Source organism: Stegodyphus dumicola, chromosome 6, assembly GCF_044657685.1.
Source record: "Stegodyphus dumicola isolate Sdum_Otavi_A_Nest chromosome 6, ASM4465768v1".
In the NCBI taxonomy this organism is placed as follows: domain Eukaryota; kingdom Metazoa; phylum Arthropoda; class Arachnida; order Araneae; family Eresidae; genus Stegodyphus; species Stegodyphus dumicola.
The window spans coordinates 31,964,509-31,989,360 of record NC_140773.1 but is presented as its reverse complement, the minus strand read 5'-3'; the positions used below and the strand labels follow the sequence as shown (position 1 = coordinate 31,989,360).

Here is a 24,852-nt window from a genome sequence, read left to right as displayed (position 1 = left end):
GCAGCTAAAAATCTCCCCGGAAACATCATTCATCAGTAAGATTTACTAAATCTCCCCCTTCGGGGGTCGACGTAGAGAATTCTGCGCAGCTACTGACTAGGATCTGTACCTAGGCAGTCTTGGCCACGGGTATTAAAATTTATGAATTTGGTGGTTCTGAAGGCCCCGGGAAAGATCACTCATTGGCTGGGGTCTGGCATGTCCTGAGCGGTTGGATCCGTAGCCGGGGGGGGTTTCCCCCGGTTTGCTGGGTAACGGCCCTCTGCGACCGGCAGGAGCAATTGACGACCAGTGCTGCCTGGTGTCTTATCCAAGTGGTGCGCTGCCCCCCTGGTTGGGTAATAGTGGAGGTTGAACCTCCACGAAGTGCCCAAAGGGGAAGTGGACGTGTAGTGTGATTGAGTTCAAGGAGCAGGGAATGCCCAAATCTTGTTGTTACTAAATCTTATCATCTCGATTTTTCTACCATTATTGCAGGAGACTTTCATGCCTGAATGAAATTTCTGTCACGTAAACTCCAATGGAATGCATTTGTGAAATTTTCCTGACAAAACAATCTGAAAATTCTAGGCTCCACTTGCCTCACAAGATATCGAGATACAGGTGCAAGTGATGTTCTTGACATTTTCTTCACTCCTTTCCTGGAAGTTATCAAAGATTTCTCGTCTGATTACTATCCCGTAAATCTTTACTTCTACAGAATTTATCTGCCTTCAGAAAAATACAGAAATAGGATAAACTGGAAAAAAATTCAAAATATCATGAAAAACATCAATGGTGCTACGTATCGTGGTAACTGAGAAGATACAAAAAACTCCATTTATTATCTCAGCAATAAAATTTAACAATATTCTCAAAAATTCTAAATTTTCAGTTCCTTTTAACCATCGCAATACTCTTCGGGAATTTAATACAGATAAAATCAGAATAAGAAATGAATTGGGAAAACAACAGCAAATTTCCAGAGATTGTACTAAAGCAGAATCTGACAAATCTTGAGAGAAATTTCTGACAACATTCAAGTTTGCAGATAAAGATGCTCGGAAAATCTCCTCAAAAGTTCACACCTAACACAATCTGGAAACTTCCCAATTCCATGAAAAAAGAGAAAGATCACAAAATTGGTGCCATTCATTACATGGGGCAGATTATACACTCAGAAGAAATTGTTGCTAATATTATGGCATCAGAACTGCCAAGCACTTCACCCTATACTATTTTATCACCTATGAGCACGAAGAAGAAACCGAAAACTCTGTAAGTAACTTTCTCAGCAGAGAAGATTCCATCAGTTATACCTTTCCCAGAAAAATAAATGATATTATCAGGAATCTTAATACTAAAAATGCAAAGAGTTCGACAACATAACCAAACTCTGTCATTTAAAACCTGCCTAAAAATATCATCATTCTCAATGCAGTTAATGCTTGCATACGACAGTGCTATTTTTCGCAACAGTGGAAACGCTCTGCTATCATCACGATTCCAAACCTCGGTAAATTAATTTCCAGTTACAGACCCATCATTCTGCTTCTGTGTAAACGGAAGATTTTTGAAAAAATTCTCTAGGCTCACTGAACATCCAGAAAATTATGATCTTCTAAATCCCTCTCAATTTGGTTTTTGCAAAAATCATAGCACTACGCACCAAATTCTTAACATAATCGAATTTATTGCTGACACATTCATCAAGCAATAAGCCGCAGAAGCCTGCTTTCTCGACTTCGAGAAAGCTTTTGGCAGAGTATGACACAAAGGTTTGATTCACAAATTAGCAGAAATTCATCACCCAATCAGCTTTATTAAACTCACATATTCCTACTTAAAAAGAATTTACCAAGCAAGATGCGGAGAAATCCTTTCTTCTAAATATCTCATCAATTGAGGCATCCCACAAGGATCTATTCTAGCTCCCGCATTGTTTAACATTTTTATTAATGACTTTCCAACTCCGCTCTCGAATAGTCTTAAAATATGCAGACGACAGCACAATATTGGAGAAATCAATGAACCCTCAGCTTGCCATCCATAATCTTCAGATATATGTGAACACAGCTAACATGAGAAAACGCATTTAAATGTCAGCAAATGCTGCGCTGTTATTTATCGAAGATACAGAAATAATATCAGAATTCCTATGGATATTGCTACTGATAACTATATTCTGGAAACAATATTATATTGATATTGCCTATCACAAAGTTACCACACTCTTATGCATGGAAGGACGTTATGTACAGAGAAGTGCATATATTACTTTCTTACATATGAATTTGCAATTTATTTGCTAATATTTAAGTTGGGACACATTGCAGCCGCAGAGAGAGTAAAATGTAAGCTGTTACTCTTAGAAAAAGAGCACTGTAAGACTCGCTGAACAGTATCTATGTGTAGTTCAGTTGTCAGAAAGTTTGTCATTTTAATACTTGCTTTGTGTATGGTATCAAGAAATAAATAGTAAATAAGACTACTTGACATAACTTTCAAAATTATTATTCAGTACACTGATTAGGATAGATCACTTAAATCTTTTGAAGTAGTTTTTAAAAAAATGAAAGAAAAATATTTTATGTATATAGCGTTACAAATTTTGGCTGAATAATGAAACAACATTTTGTATTTTATTCAAAATTTTAATAACGAAACAGCAAAATTATAATAAATATCACCCATTTAATAACAGAGATAAGCAATACTGCTACTGATAATGACATATCATGTGGCGAAGCATGTTGCTCTTTTGAGAAAAGGTTTTCCCACAGAATGAACACGAATGAGGACGTTCTCCAGTGTGCCTAAGAAGGTGACGTTTTAAGTTTGCTACAAACTTTGTTTCATAGGAACAAAATCTACAAGATACGCGCTTTCTGTTAAATGAGATTCTTTTTTGATGAAATGACAGAGCTATATCAGATGAATACTCCAAACCTAGAAAGAAATAGAGGGAAAAACCCCGATAAAACGCTGCACTAAAATTATATACAATTAAATTAAGTAAAATTAAATAGAATTATTTACTGAATATTCTTATTCTGAAATTTCGATATTCCACATACTAACAATGCATCGTTTTTCCTTTTCGTGCACATGTATACGAGTATATGAGGTAAAACAATTTTCAGGCAGTACTTAAGCAAAAAATAGTGTTCTTGGGGCTCTGAAACTGCACTTATATTATAAAAACATTCTAAAATACATATACTTAAAACGCATTAAAACGATCTTGAAATATAAATAGAACAGAAAATAATTTTCTCCTTAAAACCTTTTGCAAATACTTATCTAATAGCACAGCGTGGTCCGACCCGCGGCCCTTTTATTCATTTTGTTGGCATTTGTCCTTCTTTACTGGAAAAAAATGTTAGTTAAACATTTGGAGTAACCTTCTTACTGCTTTAAATAATAAATAAAAATTTAAAAAAAAAAAAAAAAAATCTGAAATGTTTCAGATTTTAAATTACGTCCAAAGGGGCGTTTTTTAACATTTTGTGTGTTACCTTTCTTTATTAAATATCATGTTCCTCGCACTTAAACCATAAGATCCAGTGCAACAGCAATATCGCAAAATAGTTTTAAAACGAGCATATCTTTAGAATTTCCGATACAGAGACTCACGCGCTGGAGATAAAAATGTTTTTTTCTGCACAACGTTGCCATTTCACGCTTTGAAATCCTTGAGTTTGTTAATCAAAAATTCGTCAAAGTTTTAAAAAATAGGAAATCGATCATAAAACAAATTTCAAATTTGGTCTTCCACATGCTCATATTCGTTAGAGGATTACGTTATTCAAAATTCGATGACTCTATGTACCGTTATTTTATGACAATGTGAGAAATATACATACATTTACGCAGATTTTCATTATTTAATTTCTTCAAATATAATGCAGGACTCTAACATTTTATGGCAACAGTTTGAAAAGTGAACCGACATTTATCCGTCCGACGCAAAATGCCAAAACGAAACTAATAGTCCTTCGGGATTCAAATCCCTTTGGACTAATAAATAATTATATTAAATACTAAAAATTATACGGCTCAGACAAGGAAAACTATTGCAAATATTGCAAATTTAATGAGGCAAAACCCAGGGATACAGAGCATTTATTGCATTCGTGGACAATGCGGATGATGAATATGGTGACATTTCATTGTACTGTCAACTGCTGGAAATTGTCTGCAACAGTTTTTGGGTTCAGGAATAAAATTCTTGCTTTCCTCAAAAAAAGAAAACACTGGGCATGAGTATCAAGAAAAATTGGAAGAAATCCTTTTTTTTTTTTTTTTTTTTTTTAAATAATCTTACTTTTCTGACAGATCTAACAGCCCATTTAAAAGCTTTAAACTTGAAACTACATAAAACAGAAAACAAAATATAGCACAGCTCTATGGACATAGTTGAAGACTTTTGCAAAAATCTTAATGTAATGCAAACTGCACTGAAGGCAAATAAAACGGCACACTTCACTTTTTCTCAGCAGCTGGAAGAAGAAAATGACACAAATTTTAGTATGTTTCATGAATTATTAATGATACCAAGAAAGAGTTCCAGGACAGATTCCAGGATTTTAACTCCCTAAAAACAAATCTTATCGCTGTTTGGCAGTATATATGTGTGTGAAAGTGTTTTTTCTACTGTCAAACAAATTAAATCAAAAATGGGAAATCACAGTGAAAGTGCTTCACTGAAATTACAGTAGACATTAATAAACTTGTTTCAAAAAAGCAGTGCCAATCATCACACTGATTTCTAGACTTTAAAATAAAGTGATGTATTAAACTAGTGATTTATATATAAATCATTTTCTTCCTTTAATGTCTCTGGCTGTCACTCTCCTATACTAACGTTTGATTGGCCCTCGGGTAACGAAAGGTTGGACCACACTGTAATAGCATATGAGAAGAAATTTATTTCAAGTCCGATTTTATTCGCATTTATGCACGCAAATTCGTTCTTTCTTCCACTTTTGAATAATAACTTTACGAACATTTTTATTGCTAGCAGGGGTATACTAAAATCTTATTACATCTACCATGATTTTACTACAAGCTGCATAGCGTTCATAATGAAAATATGTTCAATTAACAAATGCCTGGTTACACAGATTTATTAAATAATTAAATTTGCCAAAGGGAAAACACTTGTGAATATTTTTTTCAACAGTTCAGACCACAGTTTATGACTTAAAATTTTTAGAAGTTTGTCATATAGTTTTTTTTATTTCACGAGTATTTTGCATGAATTTAACTTTATGAACTTTATGAACATTTTTATTGCTAGCAGGGGTATACTAAAATCTTATTACATCTACCATGATTTTACTACAAGCTGCATGGCGTTCATAATGAAAATATGTTAAATTAACAAATGCCTGGTTACACAGATTTATTAAATAATTAAATTTGCCAAAGGGAAAACACTTGTGAATATTTTTTTCAACAGTTCAGACCACAGTTTATGACTTAAAATTTTTAGAAGTTTGTCATATATAGTTTTTTTTTTATTTTACGAGTATTTTGCATGAATTTAAAATTTATGAAAATACACATCTATCATTTGATTATAAAATATACTCAAAATGCAATAGCATTTACACTGAACTCTTGATTGTTTGCGATAATTAAAGCACAATAAATGGAAACCATGAATGATTTTAAAAAGAAAATACATAGAATAATACATTGTTTGTTATATTCCATATCCTTTCAGTCATGTTGACTAGCTGAGATATTATTAAATTCAGATTCGGTTTAATGCCCTGTACAGTTTAACATCTTACTAACACAGCAGGATTTACTAACACTATGCAGGGATTTCCCTCTCATAGCTGTGTTTTGGAATATAATTTGAAAATAGATATCAAATCTTTATACACTACCTGGACATTTGGCTTGAGAAAGCACCTCTGCCCTCCTTATTTAATTTTTTTTTGACTCGCCATCGCACTCTTGTTTGGTCAAGAATTTGCGTTTGGTGGTTTGGGAGGGATTGAATCGGCTCTTCATCCAATAGGGAAGTTTCCACGATCCAACCGACACCCTGAACTTAGAGATGGGATCTTTTGCTGATATTTATTTATTACTTACCTTTCACGGGAGTTACCATTTAAATCCCTTGATTTAAATGATCAAATGGCGGAAGAGTAATGGACAATATTGCCTAAACTCTTTTCCTTCTTTTCATAAGAAGGAAGCGACATTAAATGTTAATGTTAATGTTAATAACACATCTGAATGCCCCATTATAGCTATCTTTATTTTTTAATTGTCATTCTTACATTATTCTTCCTTTTTTTCTCTTTACTTCTCAAGTTACTTCATCGAAAGCATATTAGTTAGATAAAATCCCATAACCTTGTCTTCATGTTGCCACCTTTTCATGTTTTCTTTATTTTGAAAATCTTAAATACCAGAAATGATTTTTAAAAAATGCTACTACAAGTCTTCATAGGCAGTAATGAATTAGTTTATAGGTACAAATCATTTTTAAGCTTAATTTCAAAAACTAACAAATTTGTCATCCGGCATCGCTATCAGAGACCTAGTTTCGCTTTTTTGCGGAGCTAATATGCAATTATTAAGGCGTTCAGAATGTTACTATCACGAATCTACATTGCTAATGAATAATTTTTCCTGTAGTATACTTCTGCTTCCAACAAAGATTCTACATTAATACATGTAAAATTTACAATAACCAGATATTATATATACACAAGAAAGTCAACATACTTTGCTTTCAAGTTATAAAGAATTCATTTTATAAGACCTTCTAACACTAACATATATAGAATTATGCTTTTACATGCCATGATCGTACAGCACTATCACTTCTGCCAACTCTAAAACCCATGTTACATGAGATAAATAAATTAAAATTCAATTACTATAAATTCTTAACATTTTATTAGTAAAAATGACATTAATGCACATTAATCTACTAATTTAGTGCATTAAATTAGTTTAAATATTATATCTTCACTAATATAACAAGGCTGAATCAATTCCACGGAGAAAAGTATTATTACACTTATACAAAAGAAAGTATTACATCTGTTGCAATCTTAATTTACATTTGACGAAAATCCAAAATTCTATTATACACTGACTACCAATAAGTATTTGGACACCTATGCGAATGACGATATCTACGGTCCTAAGGTACGTCACGGACTCCGCCGGTATATATCGTGTAGGAAACAGCATCGGCTTTAATCGCATGCAAAATGCCTCGCAGTTCGGAGCTCTCTGATTTCAAGAAAGGTATAATTATCAGGTATCGCTCTCTGATTTCGAGAAAGGTATAATTATCGGGTATCGCTCTCTGATTTCGATGAAGGTATAATTATCGGGTATCACAAATGTGGCCGATCCTTAAGGGACATATCTAGCGATCTGAAGTACCCAAAATCGACAGTGGCCTATGTGATTAAGAAGTGGAAGGTGAACGGTGATTATCGGAATGTGCCCCGAGTCGGCAGACCAACGAAACTGGGAGATAGAGACCGACGAGTGCTGTCCAGAGAAATTCGGAAGAACCTCACCCAACCTATGGCCCTCATCCGCGAGGATTTTCAACAGGCATCCGGGAGTATTGTTTCAATGAATACCATCCGTGAGGAAGTACATCTGCTTGGTTTTCATGGTCGTGCTGCTGCCCATAAGCCTTTGATCACAAAGTCCAACCGCGCTGCTCGGTTAATGTGGTGCAAAGCACATCGAAATTGGACCGTAGATCACTGGAAATGAGTTCTTTGGAATGACGAATCAAGGTTCACCCTTTACCGTTCGGATGGCAGGGTCTGGGTCTGGCGTTTACCTGGAGAACGTCTACTGCCAGAATGCATTGTGCCAACAGTCAAGTTCGGCGGAGGTTGAATTATGATCTGGGGTGTTTCTCCTGGTATGGGCTTTGACCCTTGGTCCCCATTCATGGTAAGCTCAACTCCGATGCCTACTGCACTACTTTTAATGACAATGTGCTTCCTACGTTGTGGCAGTTTTACGGGTTGGACCCCTGTTACTTTCAGGACGACAATGCCAGTTGTCATGTTTCGACGTTAACCAAGGCTTGGTATGGTGCCAATGGAGTTCATCGAATGGACTGGCCTGCCCAGAGTTCAGACCTGAACCCTATCGAGAACCTCTGGGATGAGTTGCATAGCCGAATTCAGGGGTGCACTACCCGTGCAAAATCGGTGAAGGAACTTCTATGTCTTCTCCAAGCCGAGTGGAAGAAAATACCACTAGCTGTCATACAAAGACTTGTGGAAAGTATGCCCCGGACGGTCCACGCTGTAATTACCTCTCGTGGAGGCTCTACCAACTATTGATTTTGAATAAAGTTAGCTTTTCTTTTCTAGTACAGGTGTCCAAATACTTATTGGTAGTCAGTGTAGTTAAACTATTACACCTGTTGCAATGTTAATTCATATTTGAGGAAATTGGAAAACTCTCATCCAGTAAATCCGAGAATACAACTCATATTCAATACCAAGTAATGACATTTTGAACACATTAAAAAAAAACATTTACCTTAAAAAAAACTCAAATAATGCATTACTGAAATCCAGACATAAGTAAAAAAGTCTTATTTTCATACACAAAATGAAGTCAGAATTATTTTTCAGTCCTCCCCCTCCAAAAGTCAAAAACAAGAGAATAAAAAAGTAGAAAAATAGTTAGACTACATATAAATTTTTCTTAAAGTGATTTATATGGTTGCATTTTAAGATAAATTTAAGAGTTAATATTACTTCTAAAAATTTAAAGATCAATGTAAGGACACAGTAAAAAATTACATTTAACAAGAATTAAATACTTTAGAGCAGTGTTTCCCAACGTGGAGCCCATGCCCCACAGGTGGGCAATTCGATTGTTAAGGGGGGCAATTCGAAAGTGGACTCTCCGGAGTTTAAGGTGTCAAAGGACGTTCAAATTTCCAAATTTTCTTCAAGAAGTCCAAAATTTCATTTTTTATTTCCCAAAGTAAAGAATAATGTAAGTAATATATATACTATATATATATATATATATGATGTACCAGCTTTTGCCCGGAATAAATAGATTGGTGAAGAATCATAAATGTAGTTGTAGCTTAAGTTATCAGACGATAAGTTTAAAAAACAGGATCCATTTATTATTATTCAGGAGAAATAGCCATTACAAAAATCTGATCTCCGGAGTAAATAAAAAAGAATTACTAATAACTTTTTGTATGAAGTTTACTGCATCGTTACATTAAAGAAAAGACGCCGATATTCCTTTGCGAGTCCTTTTATAGCTTCTGGAAAAGCGGAGCTTCCAAGAAATGACGTCAGCCAATCCAGTTCACTTTAAATATTTCCAGAACATTCTATAACTGTACGTATAGAAAAGGCGGGAAAAACAACTTGACTACGGGGCTGTGGATTTAATTCCACGTACTTTCAAATAAGAGACCGTCGCCATTAAAAATGAAAAGAAAATACAGTTAGAATTTTAAGTGTATTCTTGACTATGGAAATTTATTATTACATATATGTAAATATGTTTTTAAATTGCGGTGCATTTTAAATATTTTACTATAAAGAATTTTCACTATAGACATGGATATTTAAATGCTTAGAAATTTCTTCCTAAAACCTAACGTTCAAGCTTCTTTCAGGAGTGTCAATTTTTGAATATTAAAAATTATGTATGTGTTAGGGGGAAGCATAAGAATTTTAGAGAGGATTAGGTGAGGCCTAGCAAAAAATGGTTGGGAAACACAGCTTTAGAGAAATATAATCAGTTTTAATGCATTGTTTATGAGAATGCCTACGGTTTTGAAATTATAAATTTCATTTCTAGTTATTCTACTATCATCGAATTCAAAAAATTTAACAGCTTGGCATTTAATAAAAAGCTGAACCTTTTGAAATTTATATCGTTGCAAACAATTGGAAGTTCTAAATGTATTTCTTTGTAATTCAAGAAATATATTTAAAACAATCGATGTTGTTTCTTCTGAAATGTTTCTTAAATCATAACAATGCAAGGCATTAAGTGGATTGATGGACAAATATCCCCTCGTGAATTTTAAACATGACACTATTTTGCACACCTGCCAACTTCAAAGTACATATCGCAAGATTTTTTTTTTGGGGGGATTAGAAAAAAAAGATTAAGTGAATTTTATAAAAAGAATTATACGTAAGTGTATTTTTTTGAAAACAACTACAGAACTACACAAAGAAAACTATCTTAAAAAAATGGATATTTAGACAAATGGTATGCTTTTGCCAAAAAATAACTCCAAAATTGAACTTTATAATATTTATTACCTCGTTTGACTTTCAGAATCACAGAATTCAAAAACTGCCTAAATGAAATGTAACCACATTGAAATACGACAGACGGAAATAAAAATGTTTCACTTTTATGTTTATTCTTCTAAAAACACATAATTTTGATATATTATTGCTATTTTAATGACAATGTAAAAATTTATATTTGTTTGAAAATTCATTATAAAATTACAAAATGAAAATTTCTATCTACAAACTGGCCAAAATATTAAAAAAAATAAGTCACCACACCTGGTGTTGCACAATAAAAGACTTTATATAATGAATAAGAAATAACTTGTTTTTGACATGGAGGTAGGAAAGGAAGGAGGGGCCAATCGGCTCTAGAAGTGAAGCACTGCTTTGAAGCTTGGGTCACCAGATGGGGTGTTTTTTGTTTACATTCAGAAGCTCGCCTGACAGGGTTCTGATGGTATTTCGACACACGACAGTTCCATACAAATCGAAAAGGGACACTTTCACATGAAAGAAACATTCATAGTGTGATGGATAATAGCAATTTGTATAGTTTAGTGACATTTACGCAAAAATCACATCTTGGTTATTTTTCGATAACTAACACCAGCGATTTTGATTATGAATTTGTTTTATAAAATTCTAAGCTGTTGAACTACAAAAATATAGATTTTAAGAAAAATGTTATGCTTAAAGAATGAAAAATACCTTACGGTACATTTAAAATTGCATACGTCTTTCGATATCCTTGATAGAGTATTCGTTACTTTTATTTTATTTTCCAAACGCCAAAATGTTTTAATCTGAAAAATAATCACTTTGGACTTGCGAATTTGGCGGAAGTACCATGTGCGGTCAAGATGATGTGACCATGTGAACGTGCTACATCATCAAGACAGCTTATTAAGAATTTGAAAATAGGGTAATCGACGGAGGTGAAAACATTTGTATATCCTGCCAAAGGAGGTCCGATTATGAATGGTCCTCTTATTGATTCCAGATTGTTAAATGTTTCCCACGCAAGTCTTTTTTTATCGGGAATTCGAGTTTTATGCTGGCTTCTTAACGTATGCAGGTCATTAAATTATTTATAAATGTATTTGAAATGAAGAATTTATTCACTTATAAACAACTGTGAAAGCACTGTGAAGAAATCTAATTATTAAATGTATCTAATTGATAATGATTATAAATGTTATCTAAATATATAATAACCTTTATTGAATTGTAAACATAAATTGAAATCCTGTTGACAAATACGTTATAAAACTATTCAAGCAAGAATTGTTCGTATTGGAAAGCAATCTGTTAAAAGGTATTGTAAAGCAAATGCTATGAGATGCGCACTTAAGAACGTAATAAAGAGTTTTGGAATATGTATTGTTGAAGTAAAGGGTAAAAAAAAAAAAAAAAATCTGATAAGTATAATGAAAAGAATTATTCCCCTTACATTTTAAAATAACTCAGTTACAAGTTTTAAATAATACTTAAAAAAAAAAAAAAAAAAAAAAAAAAAAAAACTTATTTTATTCCATTTCAGAAACGTTCAGAGAAAGTCAAGTACTATTTAAAGTATTTCGCTAATTCCTAATAATTCTTTAATTTAAAATGAGCCGAATAGAGCATTAACTATAAATTGACTTATATTTTTCGATTTAAAAGATGCCTCAGAAGCCAAAAAATCATGTCATATTTAAGAAAGTATTTTAGGAAGAAGCTCTATAAATAGAAAAGAAGTAATGCATAATTTTAATATTAATAATACAATAAACTTTGATCTTAATTTTTGTACCTTAAACGAATAAAATCGAATTATCTTAAATTTTTTTTTCTAATGCAATTAACGAAAACTTGTGAAAATATTTCATTCAAATTAAATCATTCTGAGAAAACTGTCCTGTGAAAAGTATAGCATTTAATTCCGTTCAGAATGAAATGTTGTTTAAAAATATGTTGTTTTCATATACTTAGGACTCTGAAGTGTTGTAGAAAAAGAAAATATATACATCTATATGTATATTTACGACGTAATTACAAAATATTTACATCCGAACGCGTCAAATCCCATTGAACTCAATGGCAAATGACCCAACGTTTTGGTCACCACGTAGGGATCGCCGGTGCTTCAGAGCAGGGTACGGGAGAAACTTGTTTAGAGCGACTCCATCTTACTTCCTACCTCCATGGTTTCTGATGTAAATGAGAGGGGTAATTTGAATGGTAAATTAAGGCCTGCCAAGAATCAATATTTAAAATATAATTATGGCACTAAATATCCAAAATGGCTTAATTTTTATGACTTTACAAAAAATTTTAAAAATCTGTAAAAAACTAATTTTGTGCGTAAGATCGTAAAACTAGATTAGTTTTCCTAAAAACTGGCAGATATGTTAGACAGTTTCTATAGGTTTATGCTAACAAGTTAACTGCACTGTGATGCCTGGAAAAAAAAAAAAAAAAAAAAAAAAAAGATCAAATAGGTTGTTCCAGTTTTTACAACCTGCTGTCAGATTGAGTCTTTAGTGAATGAACATGATGATATCAAATTGATACAGAACTGTAGACAAAAAGAATAATTTTTACGAGGTTTTATAAAATTCATAAGATGGTGCACTTATAGGATATCATATTAGAATACAAAATGTCTAATCTTGACCTTTTTCAAAAGGAATTTGTCCTAGCTAAGATTTTAAAAATTTGATTAATAGCAGATTAATTGCAATCATGCAACTCTTAATTACTGTAGATTATTCAAAAAAGCTTTATCAACCTATTAAAGACCATGAAATTGAAATAATTACTAATATTATACAAAACAGAGAGATTTTTAAAAATATATCTCGGCAGTTTTTTAATTATAAAGATCTGCATGTAGCTTTAAATGTATGTACAAAAATCAGAGCAAGAATAAGCACAAAACAGTCTAACTCTTAAAATTTAAAAAACAAATTTAACTTAATTTTTGAGTGTAGCACAGGATTAAGAATTTATGATTCTATAAAATTAATTGTTTTTCACTTTTGCTGTTAAAAAATATACATTAAATACAAATTTTACTGAAAGAAAATGTTTCAAGAATTTGAAAATCCCTAAGCAAATATCAAACCATAAGATACTTCTAAAATGAATATCATGCAGTATACTTTAATCAATTAAAAATGTTTACAGACGATAGCTTTCAGAATTAGTTAAATATCATCACATAATTATTACAGTAAGGATATCTTTACAAATAAATATGATACCATATATAGATATTTTAAACTTCTTTGTACGAAGTAAAGGAAGTATTGTAATCACGAAAAATTCGGGGTACCATATTTCAATGAAAATATCCATTTTGACCACTATTGAATGCAAGTTTATTATCTTTTTGCGTGACACCCGTACGTAAGGACAGATTAAAGGACTATTTCCCTAAACGAATTATAAAATTGATTTAAAATGTAGATGTGCACCCCCCTTTTTGGTTGCAATCGGCCGCACCAAAATTTATATAAATATATATATATTGTTTCATAAGAATGCTTTTTTACGTATATACATGTTTGTTAAAATTTAAATTTGTTTAAATTTAAATATATATATATCCACATTCTGATACTCGGCTCAGTAAGGTCAGTTTTATTATTCTTATATGTCGGCAAATTGTGCAAGTTTTTTGCTTTAAAAGTGATTGAATTATGTTGTTCTTATTTTCCAGTTAAAGTTTTCATCTGCATGCGATATATATAGAATTATCATCAATTTAAAAGCTGTTTAAGTGCTAAGCCTAATTATTTTTAACATAGGAGCCATATTTGTTTACATTTGAAACTTAGCAGAACAGAGGATTTGTTGCCAATCTAGAGAAACTAAGCTTCCCAACAACAAAGATAACTCCTTCTTTTATTATTGTGAAATACATCATGCTTAATCCATTCTGGAATTTATTCGAGCAAATATATGTTTAAGATTTACTTCGTAATTTTGATATAGGTATTTTGAGTTTTTATGTATTTTTGCCTTGTCGCAAAGTGAGAATTGAATCAATTGAATGAGAAATACTGAATCGTCTGTGAAAAACTGTTTGCTTGTTTGTTTAATTTCTTTTATATATCCTTTTAGATTTATTATAGTATTTGAATAGAACATGTGGCAATAATTAGATAATTCTTCAGATGATATAATTTTTGTGTATTCTGAGTTATAAAATGAATGAGATGTAAAGTGAACCTAGCACCAGAGTGTCCCTATGGTATACAAATATAGTGAATTTTAAAGAGTGCATTTATTCTATTGTGATTTGTGCTCTATCGACAAAGTAGATTTAATTCAATCCAATAAGTTTAAATGAAATGCAAGAAAAAATGTATATAATTTAATATTCCGTACAAGGAAGTCATGTGGTATACACATCAGGTGTTTTGCTTCACAGGTAACAATATGCAACTAAACAACACAACTTGATTAATGACGCAACTGGAATAAAATTTTACTAGATGCTCTATGTAAAGTCACAACTTCTTTAGAAATATTCCACTCTAGATACTGCCAAGAACTGAGAATAATTATCAAGGAAAAAAAGGACAAAATATTCACGTACCCATTGCAGTGCCAAAAATTAAATAATGATGTGGCAAACAGAATATGTATGTTATATACTGGTAAGCTGTTGAAACTTTAGCAACTAGTATTAGTTTAAATGTCTAAATATATTATTCTACAGATATCATGAGTCACAATGAGTTGCTGCTTTTCATTTTTCCAGACCATTTAACTTAAAGTGTTTATCAACAATTAATACACATTTTTATTACAAGAGTTTGGTTACTGATTGAGTACTGATACTGATTCTGCATCTACCAATAATTATGATGTAAAATTTTACAGTCACTCTCCTTAACATTTATTAATGTATATATCTTGGTCAATACGTACACATACACTGCTCCACATTGAAAATGCAACACCAAGAAGGAGTGGTCAGAAATTTATGCAAATTTTAGAGTAGACGCACGTCACTGAGTTATGCGAATGATGTGAAATGCGCAGCTCTCCGACGCACGTAAAGTAAGATATAAGGGAAAGGACATGCAGAATGGGCAATATTCGTGTCGTTATTTCTGCCAGACGAATTATCGAAGAAAGTTAGTTTTTGTCCCAGAGGATACGTATAATAGGAGAGAATGCCAGGCCGCCGTCAACAAAGGCACTTCCAGCAGATAGACGATTTTACGAGGGGTATGGTGATCGGACTGAGAAGGCCGGGTTGGTCCTTACGTCAAATCGCAGCTGATACCCACATGGATGCAAGCACGGTGCATCGGCTATGGCGAACATGGTTGGAACAAGGAAATGTGGGAAGAAGGAGGGGTGCAGGTGCAGCCAGAGTGACATCAGCACGCATGGATCGACGCAACCGCCGACAAGCTGTGGCGGTCCCGCAAGTTACTTGTACCTCGATTCTGCAGCATGTGCAAGATACTCTGGATGTTCCCGTGTCGACCAGAACCATTTCCCATCGATTGGTTGAACGTGGCCTGCACTCACGGCGTCCGTTAAGAAGACTGCCATTGACCCCACAGCATAGACGACAACGTTTACAATGGTGCCGGACTGGAGCGATGTGGATGACAGAATGGCGAAACGTCGCGTTCTCAGATGAGTCACGCTTCTGTTTATCCAGTGACAGTCGCCGCATACGTGTGTGACATCGACGTGGAGATAGGATCTAATCCGGCAGTAACTGTGAAACGCACCACGGCGCGACAAGGTGGCATAACGCTATTGCCTACGATTCCAGGTCACCTCTAGTTCGTATTCAGGGCACTATGACGGCCCAACGATACTTGGATAATGTACTGCGGCCGGTGGCAATCCCCTACCTTCAGGGGCTGCCTAATGCAATTTTTCAGCAGGATAACGCCCGACCACACAGTGGTCGCATCTGCCAACATGCTCTGCAAGGTATACAGATGCTTCCTTGGCCACCGTCTTCTCCTGACCTGTCACCAATCGAACATGTGTGGGATGTTATTGGACGCCGTTTGCAGACTCTGCTCCTGCCTCGTTCAGAAGACGAACTGTGGCAAATGGTTGAAAGGGAATGGACTCTATGCTTAGACGTGTTTCTTCTGCATCGCTGTCCGCGGTGGTCCTACATCTTACTGAGTCGACGCCGTTCTCGCTCTATATTCTGATTATCATTTTGAAATAAAGATCACTTATTGCTGCTTGCTGTCTCTGTCTTTTTTCCAAATTTCATCACCTTCTGACCATTCCTTCTTGGTGCTGCATTTTCAATGTCGAGCAATGTATATATGATAAAAGCAATAACTACAGGAAATATATTTAATCTTCTCCTTCCCTAATGCCTATTAAAAATGTACAGACGCATACAGTATTTGACATGTTTTCTGGCAAATATGAAAATAAACTTTTTCCAAAATTTAAAAAAAAAAAAAAGAACAATTTATACCCAAAATATTCCATTCACTTCTCTCTGTCCCCAAAAGATGAATTACATTCACAAATAGTCAGAATGGGAAAGTATGGCATGCCAAGTAAAACAGCATAAGAAAACACAACGTTGATTAATGTAGTAACATAAAATCTGTACTAATAAACGTTATATTTTCTGACACTCAAACAGTAAAAAATCAGGAATTCAGCACAGAGCAAAAGTTAACTGCACTTACTATTTCAATATAATTGAAGAACATAAAAATACAGCAATAAGAATGCGACCAGTTTGATTCACGAGCAGAGCAAATTTTTAAAATAAAATAATTTTTAGGTAAATCAACAACTAACTTAAGATTACAATAAGTTCAGTTTTTGAATTAGATAAAACTATTTTGAAAGTAAAATAATAATTCCAGATCTCTTATGAAAATGGATTAAAAAAGTACAGTTTTTATAAAATTTTAACAATTTTTGCCAAATTTTCATTTTTTGGAATAACCTAAATCCCTAAATATTTTAGTTATGTTTTTGACATGTGTTTGCAATCAGCAGGTTACAAGCTCAATCCTTCATACACATACCTGATATGTTACATTATAGCACTCAGCTTACTCATACTTTGAAGATGACAATATAGTCAACAGAGGAGATGAAATACATGTGACTAAAATTACTCTTTTAATGTTATAATTATTTTCAATTTAAAATTAATCTAATGGTTTATCAAACATACAGTACTGATTTAGATAAATGCTTTTTGTTCAAAGTATTAATGCTTTCATTTTACCAAGCATAAATAATTTCATTTCAGTTGAATGAAATTTGAAACCAGAGCTGTTTAAATAGTATTTCCACAGGCACCATGTTCCACATCACTTTCAGGTAATTTCTCAAATCCTGTTTTGAGATATCTGTAAAGAAAGTAAGGAAGGGGGACAAATTTAGTATAAATCAATTATTAGTACTACAAAGCTGAAATCAGACAGACAAAAAAAAAAAAAAAAAAAAAAAAAAAACTGAAAGCTTTTTAGCATTATGCCATAAGGTGCATTTTTTTAACGTTTCGTGGGTTACCTTTATTTATTAAATATCATGTTCTTTGCACTTAAACCATAAAATTCAGTTCAACAGCAAAATAATTTTAAAATGAGCATATCTTTAGAATTTCTGATACAGAGTCTCACACGATGGAGAAAAAAAAAAAAAAAAATTTCCCCCGTATAGAGTCACCATTGCTCGCTTTGAAATCGTTGAGTTTGTTAATCGAAAATTCATTAAAGTTTTACAAAATATGAAATAGATAAATAAAGCAAATTTCAAATTTGGGCTTCCAGATTCCCATATTCGAGTGAAAACATACGTTATTGAAAATTTCATGGCTTTAGGTACTGTCATTTCATCACAGTGCGAGAAACATACATGCAATTATGCAAATTCTTCTTTATTTAATTTCTTTAAATATAATACAGGGCTGTAATAGTTGGTGGCAACTGTTTGAAAAGTGAACGGACATTTATCGTGAATCAACGGAAAATCCCAAAACGAAATTAATAGCCCTTATGAGCTAATGCCCTTTGGGCTAAAAAAAAATACTTTACTATAAATACAATATACTAGCTTGAAGGAATGAAGAAAAATCATATATATGTAATAAATTCAAACTTTGAAGCAATGACAGAAAATTGGAGGCGAATTCAGATTAAATCTTCAGTTTATTTTCAGCAACATCTTATGGCTACACACAACTCGGCACGTTAGTTTTGGTTTTCAAAGCATTTTGATTGAACAGTTAATATTGCTGTAAAATTACTATTGGTTGATTTAGTTTTATTTCCATTTACATCATCATAATTACGTAAGAATCATATGACGTAGAATAGTCTCGCAGTGCAGAGAGGGGTTATTATTTTTAGAATAGAGAAGGGAAATTTATGTTGCTAATTTTAATTTTTTTACATATTCTTTTTTCTTACATATCCCCCCCTTTACGAAGAAAAAGGCATACAAAGGAGAAGCCTTTTTAAAGAGCAAGCATTAAAGCACTAATAAGTGAAAAAAAAACATAAATCATAAAATTTTGATCCTGTAAAATATAATTTATAAATATCAATTTTTTAAAATAAATTTTAATTTTTAAGAGTCCTATTGAATTTTTCAGCATTTCAGTCCAAAAGTCTTTTTGTTTGAGAGTTCACATAATCATAATTCTTCAGGGAAGGTTCTTGTTATCATATAATATCACAAAATAAACATTTACATAATCATTATTTATAATTAAATGCACATAAATATTTATGATACTAATTTTCATATTGATAAATTATATTTTAACACCATATAATAATAGGAGTAAGATTCAGAAATTATGGTTTCACCGTTATTTTTCATTTACAATTCCTTTATTTTACCATATTGGAAGGCCTCGCAATACATCTAAACAAACATAGCCATCAATAGGGCTGTCCTCTTGAGCTAACCAGTGTGTTCTCTGCACTGGTGGCCCAGGGTGCCTAGGCAGTTACTTAAAAAGGCCTCTCCTTGCATAAGGTAACTGGCCTTTGAGAACTGCACTTAAACATTCCACAATAAAAAAAGTATAACAATATTAAAACAAATACACACAATCATAAAATAAGAACCTCCAACATTATGTTACATGAAGAGGGTAAAAGGAACAACTGTACAGAGGTAATTAAGGCCTCTGTATATATGTAAATAAAAATTATGACTTAAATTAGAAATAGTCCCTTAATTCTTTATTTTAATTTGGATATTTTCCCTCTCCGTTCTAAAAATAGCAATTGATAATAATAAATTTTTTCTGGACTGCATCATTTCTAGATTAATCCATAATCATATGACTTTTACATAACGATGATGTAGCTAATTCGGAAATTAATTTTTTTTCAGCCGAAACCGTTCTATTAATAAACTGCCATATTCGATAACTAATGCACTTTACATCTGCTGCTTCTCTTTTTACGGCAGAGCTTTAAGAAATGTAAATGTCTTGAAATAGGCACTACTAGAGTACCAAGTTATTTGTGGCCGCAAATGTCAATTGAATTAAAATGAATACTTAATATGCCTCGGCTGCCAAGTTTGCTTTGCTGTTCATTATGGATCAACATCTATGCAATCAACCTTCCTACATCATTACATATACATGTATGCATCAATAAAAAAAATGATCGGCTGATAAGATTATGTTACCAGTTTATTTATTTATAATGCCCTTGTTTATAATATGAAAACAAAATCTTATTTGCCATGTATTCTAACATTCTTTGAAAACATCTGAAAATTTAAAGCAAAATCATAACAAGGCACTGCTCTGTTATCGGACTGGAGTTGTCACCAAATTTTTCTCTAAACTCGCCACTAGAGTGTTTTATGTGAAATCGCCAATGTTTACTTTTAAATTCATTATAATGTTTACTTTTTATAAAAAGTATAAGAATGTCTTTTCAAACTTTGCAACGAGAATACAAATTCGAAAGATGTAATGATAACTTGTGTTTTTATTATTACTGTATTTACCATGGATATGAAAATTTGTGACTTAACCTAATGATGAAACATGCGTGGTGTTTAGAATTTACTTCCCTTGAATTTGGTCAGTATCAGCTTGATATGAATTCACTGCACTGTTGTTGATTCGATCAGTTACATAAGGGCCGTGCACTAATATCAAGACCGACAGTTAACCATTTGCAGCAGTGTGTCCGGTCTGGACACACCTAAAAATTTCCTTCTGTACGCACAGAAAAATTAAATGAAAAAGGATTTATAGGTTACTCTGAACCTTCTTTATTTATAGTAGATGGCAGCTCAACACAAACCAGTCCATATATTTTAGCTATGTTTAGTTTTTTAAGACCCTCATTTTTCAAAGAAATCTTCCAGATCGATATTTTTTAGGGTATAAAAGGAATTGTTTGAAAAGAAGTTTCTATGTTATTTTTTGGCTGTATGCTAATCTCCTTATTCTATATTAGTTTTAATTTTTTACTTGCCTAAAATCAAACGGCGAACCCTAGGTGTGCCCAGACCGGGCTCACCGATAATTTAGGACAACTGAGTGTCTGTATCCTTTGTTTCGCCGCATCTCATCGGTCAATTCATTGAAAACAATGCTCGTTTCAGCACTCTTTTCAAAGCTCTATTCAGTCAGTGTGCCCACTTTGGGCACACCCACAGAATTAAAACGATAAGTGCTATCTTCACAAAATTTTACTTGTGTACTCCTCTAGGCCTAATTAGACGGCCTACCTTTTTTTTTTAAATCAAAATTCCAACTTTAAAAGGTAGCGTGCCGGAGAAGGTTAAAATAGGCGGCACTGCTAATATTATCGTAAGTTGAAAGTCTGTTTCCACGTTGAAAAATAAGTCTGGTCGTATCCTTCCTCTCCAGTGAGTGTATGGCGGTATCTCTCGATAAACAAAGGAATGTTTTTCAACGGCTATGCGTTAAAATGTTTTCAGACATTTTAAATGATATGATGCACAGTCATTTTAAATGTCACAGTCATTTTCAGACATTTTAAATGATATGACTTCGCATTAATCTCAGCTTGTTACCAAATTTTTTTCCTGATTTCTTTGAAAAGTTAATTAATTTAAATTAAAAGTAACCAATTTTACGAATATTTGTTATACTATCTTTTCCTTTGGACTTTGCTTCACTTACCGTATCATAAATAGTTTGGCAATTATTTCTATGCTTCGAATTTTTCGCCAAATCGTCAGCTTTTATGAGGACTAAATTCAGTCGGGATAAAAGAACAGTACCCATAAGAATATAAGACACAATAAACAAAAATACAATAATATAAATACCAACATTTTTTTAAATGCTGATTTATAACATTAGAAGCTTACAACTGAAGACTGAAATTTGAAAAAATTTTTCAGTGAATTTCCCATGCAAAAATCTATTACATATGAACATTAAATAACTCAGTTTTAATAACTGTAAAATTAATTTTTTTAATTTGTGTATTTCAAAGCACAAATGAAATAGTACTCCTGCTTTGGGAACAAATTATTCTGTAAAGTGAAATTATAGTTAAATACTTTTATTTATTTACTTTTGTGAAGGATACAGATGTATTGAAAATCTGACGTAGGTGAAACACAATGAAATGTTGTTCAGAGTGATGTTTGAAGAGGAGGAATGATACTTTTTAAATACATTTAACATCTTCATTAGAAGTTAAAACCAAAGACCATTTTTTGCAAATATTAAAGAATCAGGTTCCCATAAAATACTTTTTGTGTTATTTAAAAAATCAGTGAATAAAATTTTACAAGCCATTATTACACTTCTTCAGTCAAGAAACCTAGTGTAATATGAGGCAATCTAGTAAAATGTCATTCATCCTAACCCAAAACATATTTTTTGGAAGGTAATTTCTAACTCACCAATTTAATTAATTTGTAATAATAACAAAAAAACAAAACTTACAGACATCTAAAACTGCACTGATTAAAATAAACTTCATATGACAATAAAGAAACATATGGTTTTAAATTAATATGAAAAAAATGAAGACATCATATTCATAATAAAAATGCATAGTACTGAATAACATTCATAAATTATGTATTTAATTTTTTTTAATTACACTAAGTCTATTTTGTCTGCAACTTCTGCACATCACAAAACCTGCCGATCACATGGATATATCAACTTTGGCACTGAACAATGAAGAAGCGAGCAACGGCTGCTGAAGATTGTTTTGGATGTGTTATTTTTAAAACACATTTTTGTATCTGCATTTGGGAAATACAGAAAAACAGCACATGATTAAAAAGACCCCCTAAAGTTAAAATTTTTTGTATAATTTTGAATGGAGAAATTATGGGCTTTTCTTTTTTTAAATAGATATTGTTACAAGACATAACTATACTGATATAGTCCAGATTTGACACCTTTTCCAAATAAAAAATAGATTAATGAACATCAATTGGAAAGAAAACTACACATTCTAGTTTTCTAAGGACAATTCTAGAATGGCTGAATGGAAGTTTTTCCCATCACTGTATTAGTTTTCATAGTATAAACGACATACCTATATTCTCGTGATCTTAAAGGTCTATGAAATTCCACTTTGTATTAAGATGCAGGACTGCTATGACTGTTTTAGTCACTATGCAAGAAATGCTAATCAAAACTTGGCTGCAGCTTAAATATCAAAAAGTGCCCCACTGGATAACTATAGTATACGTGAAGTGCATATAGAAGATGCTGTAAAATTTGACTTGGAATTCCATTCCATATATGTTTTATAATTTTATGATACAGGTACAAGAAAATAAATGAATTCTGACATTCTTTTGAATACACTTTGTACTTACATAAAATGACTATTATAAGAAAAAACAAATGTATTTTGAAGAATATTTCTTTTTCTTCTTATAGTTAAATAAATTATTTCAAAAGATAAGTATTTTGATTAGTGTATACAAAAAACACTTTTTTTTTAAAGTTATTATCGAATTCTGAGCAAAATCATTGACATCTTTCCCCAGAAAATTCTTTAATTACATTAGTTTTTAGATATAGTTTAATTTTTCATACAAGAATAAAAATAATTTCAACTCATTGCATTTTCAGATTTTCAAATTAAAAAATAGTTAAAAAATTTTTTTAAATAATTTGCTTCGGTAAAGAAATATATATCCATTATTTACTGAAAATATTCTTTTCAGATCACTTGAGTTTTTAAAAATTTCTTGATGTAGAAAAAATAGAAGTTAATTAAAAAGTCAAAATAATTCATATATATTTTAATAATATATATATTAATTATTTACTATCAGATGTATGAATATATTATAGCAAAATATTTTTCAGTAGGAAAAGTGTGTGAATTAGATACATGTATCAACAAATAGGAATATCTTTTAAAAATAACATAGAACATTTCCCTTCAGAGTCATTATGGTTTTTATTTATCTAAATCATAATGGAATAGGGGAAAAATTATAAAATTCTAACTGGAGGTGAATTGAGCAAACAGGTGTTTAATTAGAAAAAAAACATTTAGAATGTTTTCAGGAAGTAATAAAGTAGATAACCTAAGCACAATATTATGCCAAACAGATTTGAAAGCAATGTAACACAACACATAATAGAACTTCTCAAAATAATCATAATAATTAAAGACCTCGAAAAAAGAGAAACTGGAAAATATTCACAGGGTTCGTACACATTTCTGCACACGGAAATTAAGTACTTTTAAGGACCATTAATGAAAAAAATTAAGGACCTACGAGCAAATGGGAACTGAATAAATTCAATTTAAGATATTATCTATGCCTGAATTTCACTTTTGTAATACCAACCTAAAAATAAAATAGATCCCTAAGTAGTATGCATTATTACTAGACATGAATTAATTAACATAATTGTTAATAAGTTTGAGAATAATGCAATTTATCAAGTAGCATTAAATATTTAACACTTATAGCAGTTGGTCATATTTGAAAGAAGATAAGTGATATTTATATTTTACTGACAGTTAGCTTTATGTTTTTTTTTTTTTTATGTCTCATTTTGTCACATACTTGTTAGTCTAGAGGTTTAGTAAATAAACACGTAGATTTTATGTCAAACTGCATAGATTAAAATTAGAAGTAGTAAGATCATACAGCATGATTCATAACAAAAGACTGATTGTTGTCACCACTGCTGCTTGTCTGGAGAGAGACCTTCAGATTAGAACAAACCTGAATGGTCTGATGTAGGCAAGGTTGGCAAGTGTTGAAAGTTACTCAGGCTCTGTTTGATGCAGTTAGTGTCATAGCTTCGTGTGCAGTTCCAGGGGTTGTAACCCAGTTAATATACTTTAAGGTTCCAATAAGCCATTAAAGCACCAGAGGTGATAAGATGTTTTGTATTATTTTAAGTCTCAGTAGATGCATAGAACATGTTTTACTTGAATTTTTACATTTTTATATTTTATCTTGTGACCACAGTGAGCATTAATGAAACGCAATAACTCACTTTAATATGTAGAGATAATTTTTAAGGGTAAGCAGTTAGTTATAAATATTAAATTAGGTAGTTTGATAACCTTAGTCATTATGGATTTAGATGACCACTATTAAATTTTATTTT

The 24,852-nt window shown here is 32.0% G+C and overlaps 1 long non-coding RNA gene across 2 annotated transcripts in view; it reads right to left on the bottom strand.

Moving 5' to 3' along the window:
- Positions 1 to 2,791: 2,791 nt before the first annotated feature.
- Positions 2,792 to 24,852, bottom strand: part of LOC146996689 (uncharacterized) — a 34,197-nt gene continuing 12,136 nt past the window's right edge. The window contains exons 1-3 of one of the 2 annotated variants that reach the window (XR_015041584.1): positions 21,418 to 23,233; positions 17,515 to 17,638; positions 2,792 to 2,928 (exon numbers count right to left, since the gene is read on the bottom strand). This is a non-coding gene — a long non-coding RNA (uncharacterized LOC146996689). Of the gene's footprint in view, positions 2,929 to 17,514; positions 17,639 to 21,417; positions 23,234 to 24,852 lie in introns of those variants that run through there. The other variant, XR_015041583.1, reaches the window with a different exon arrangement.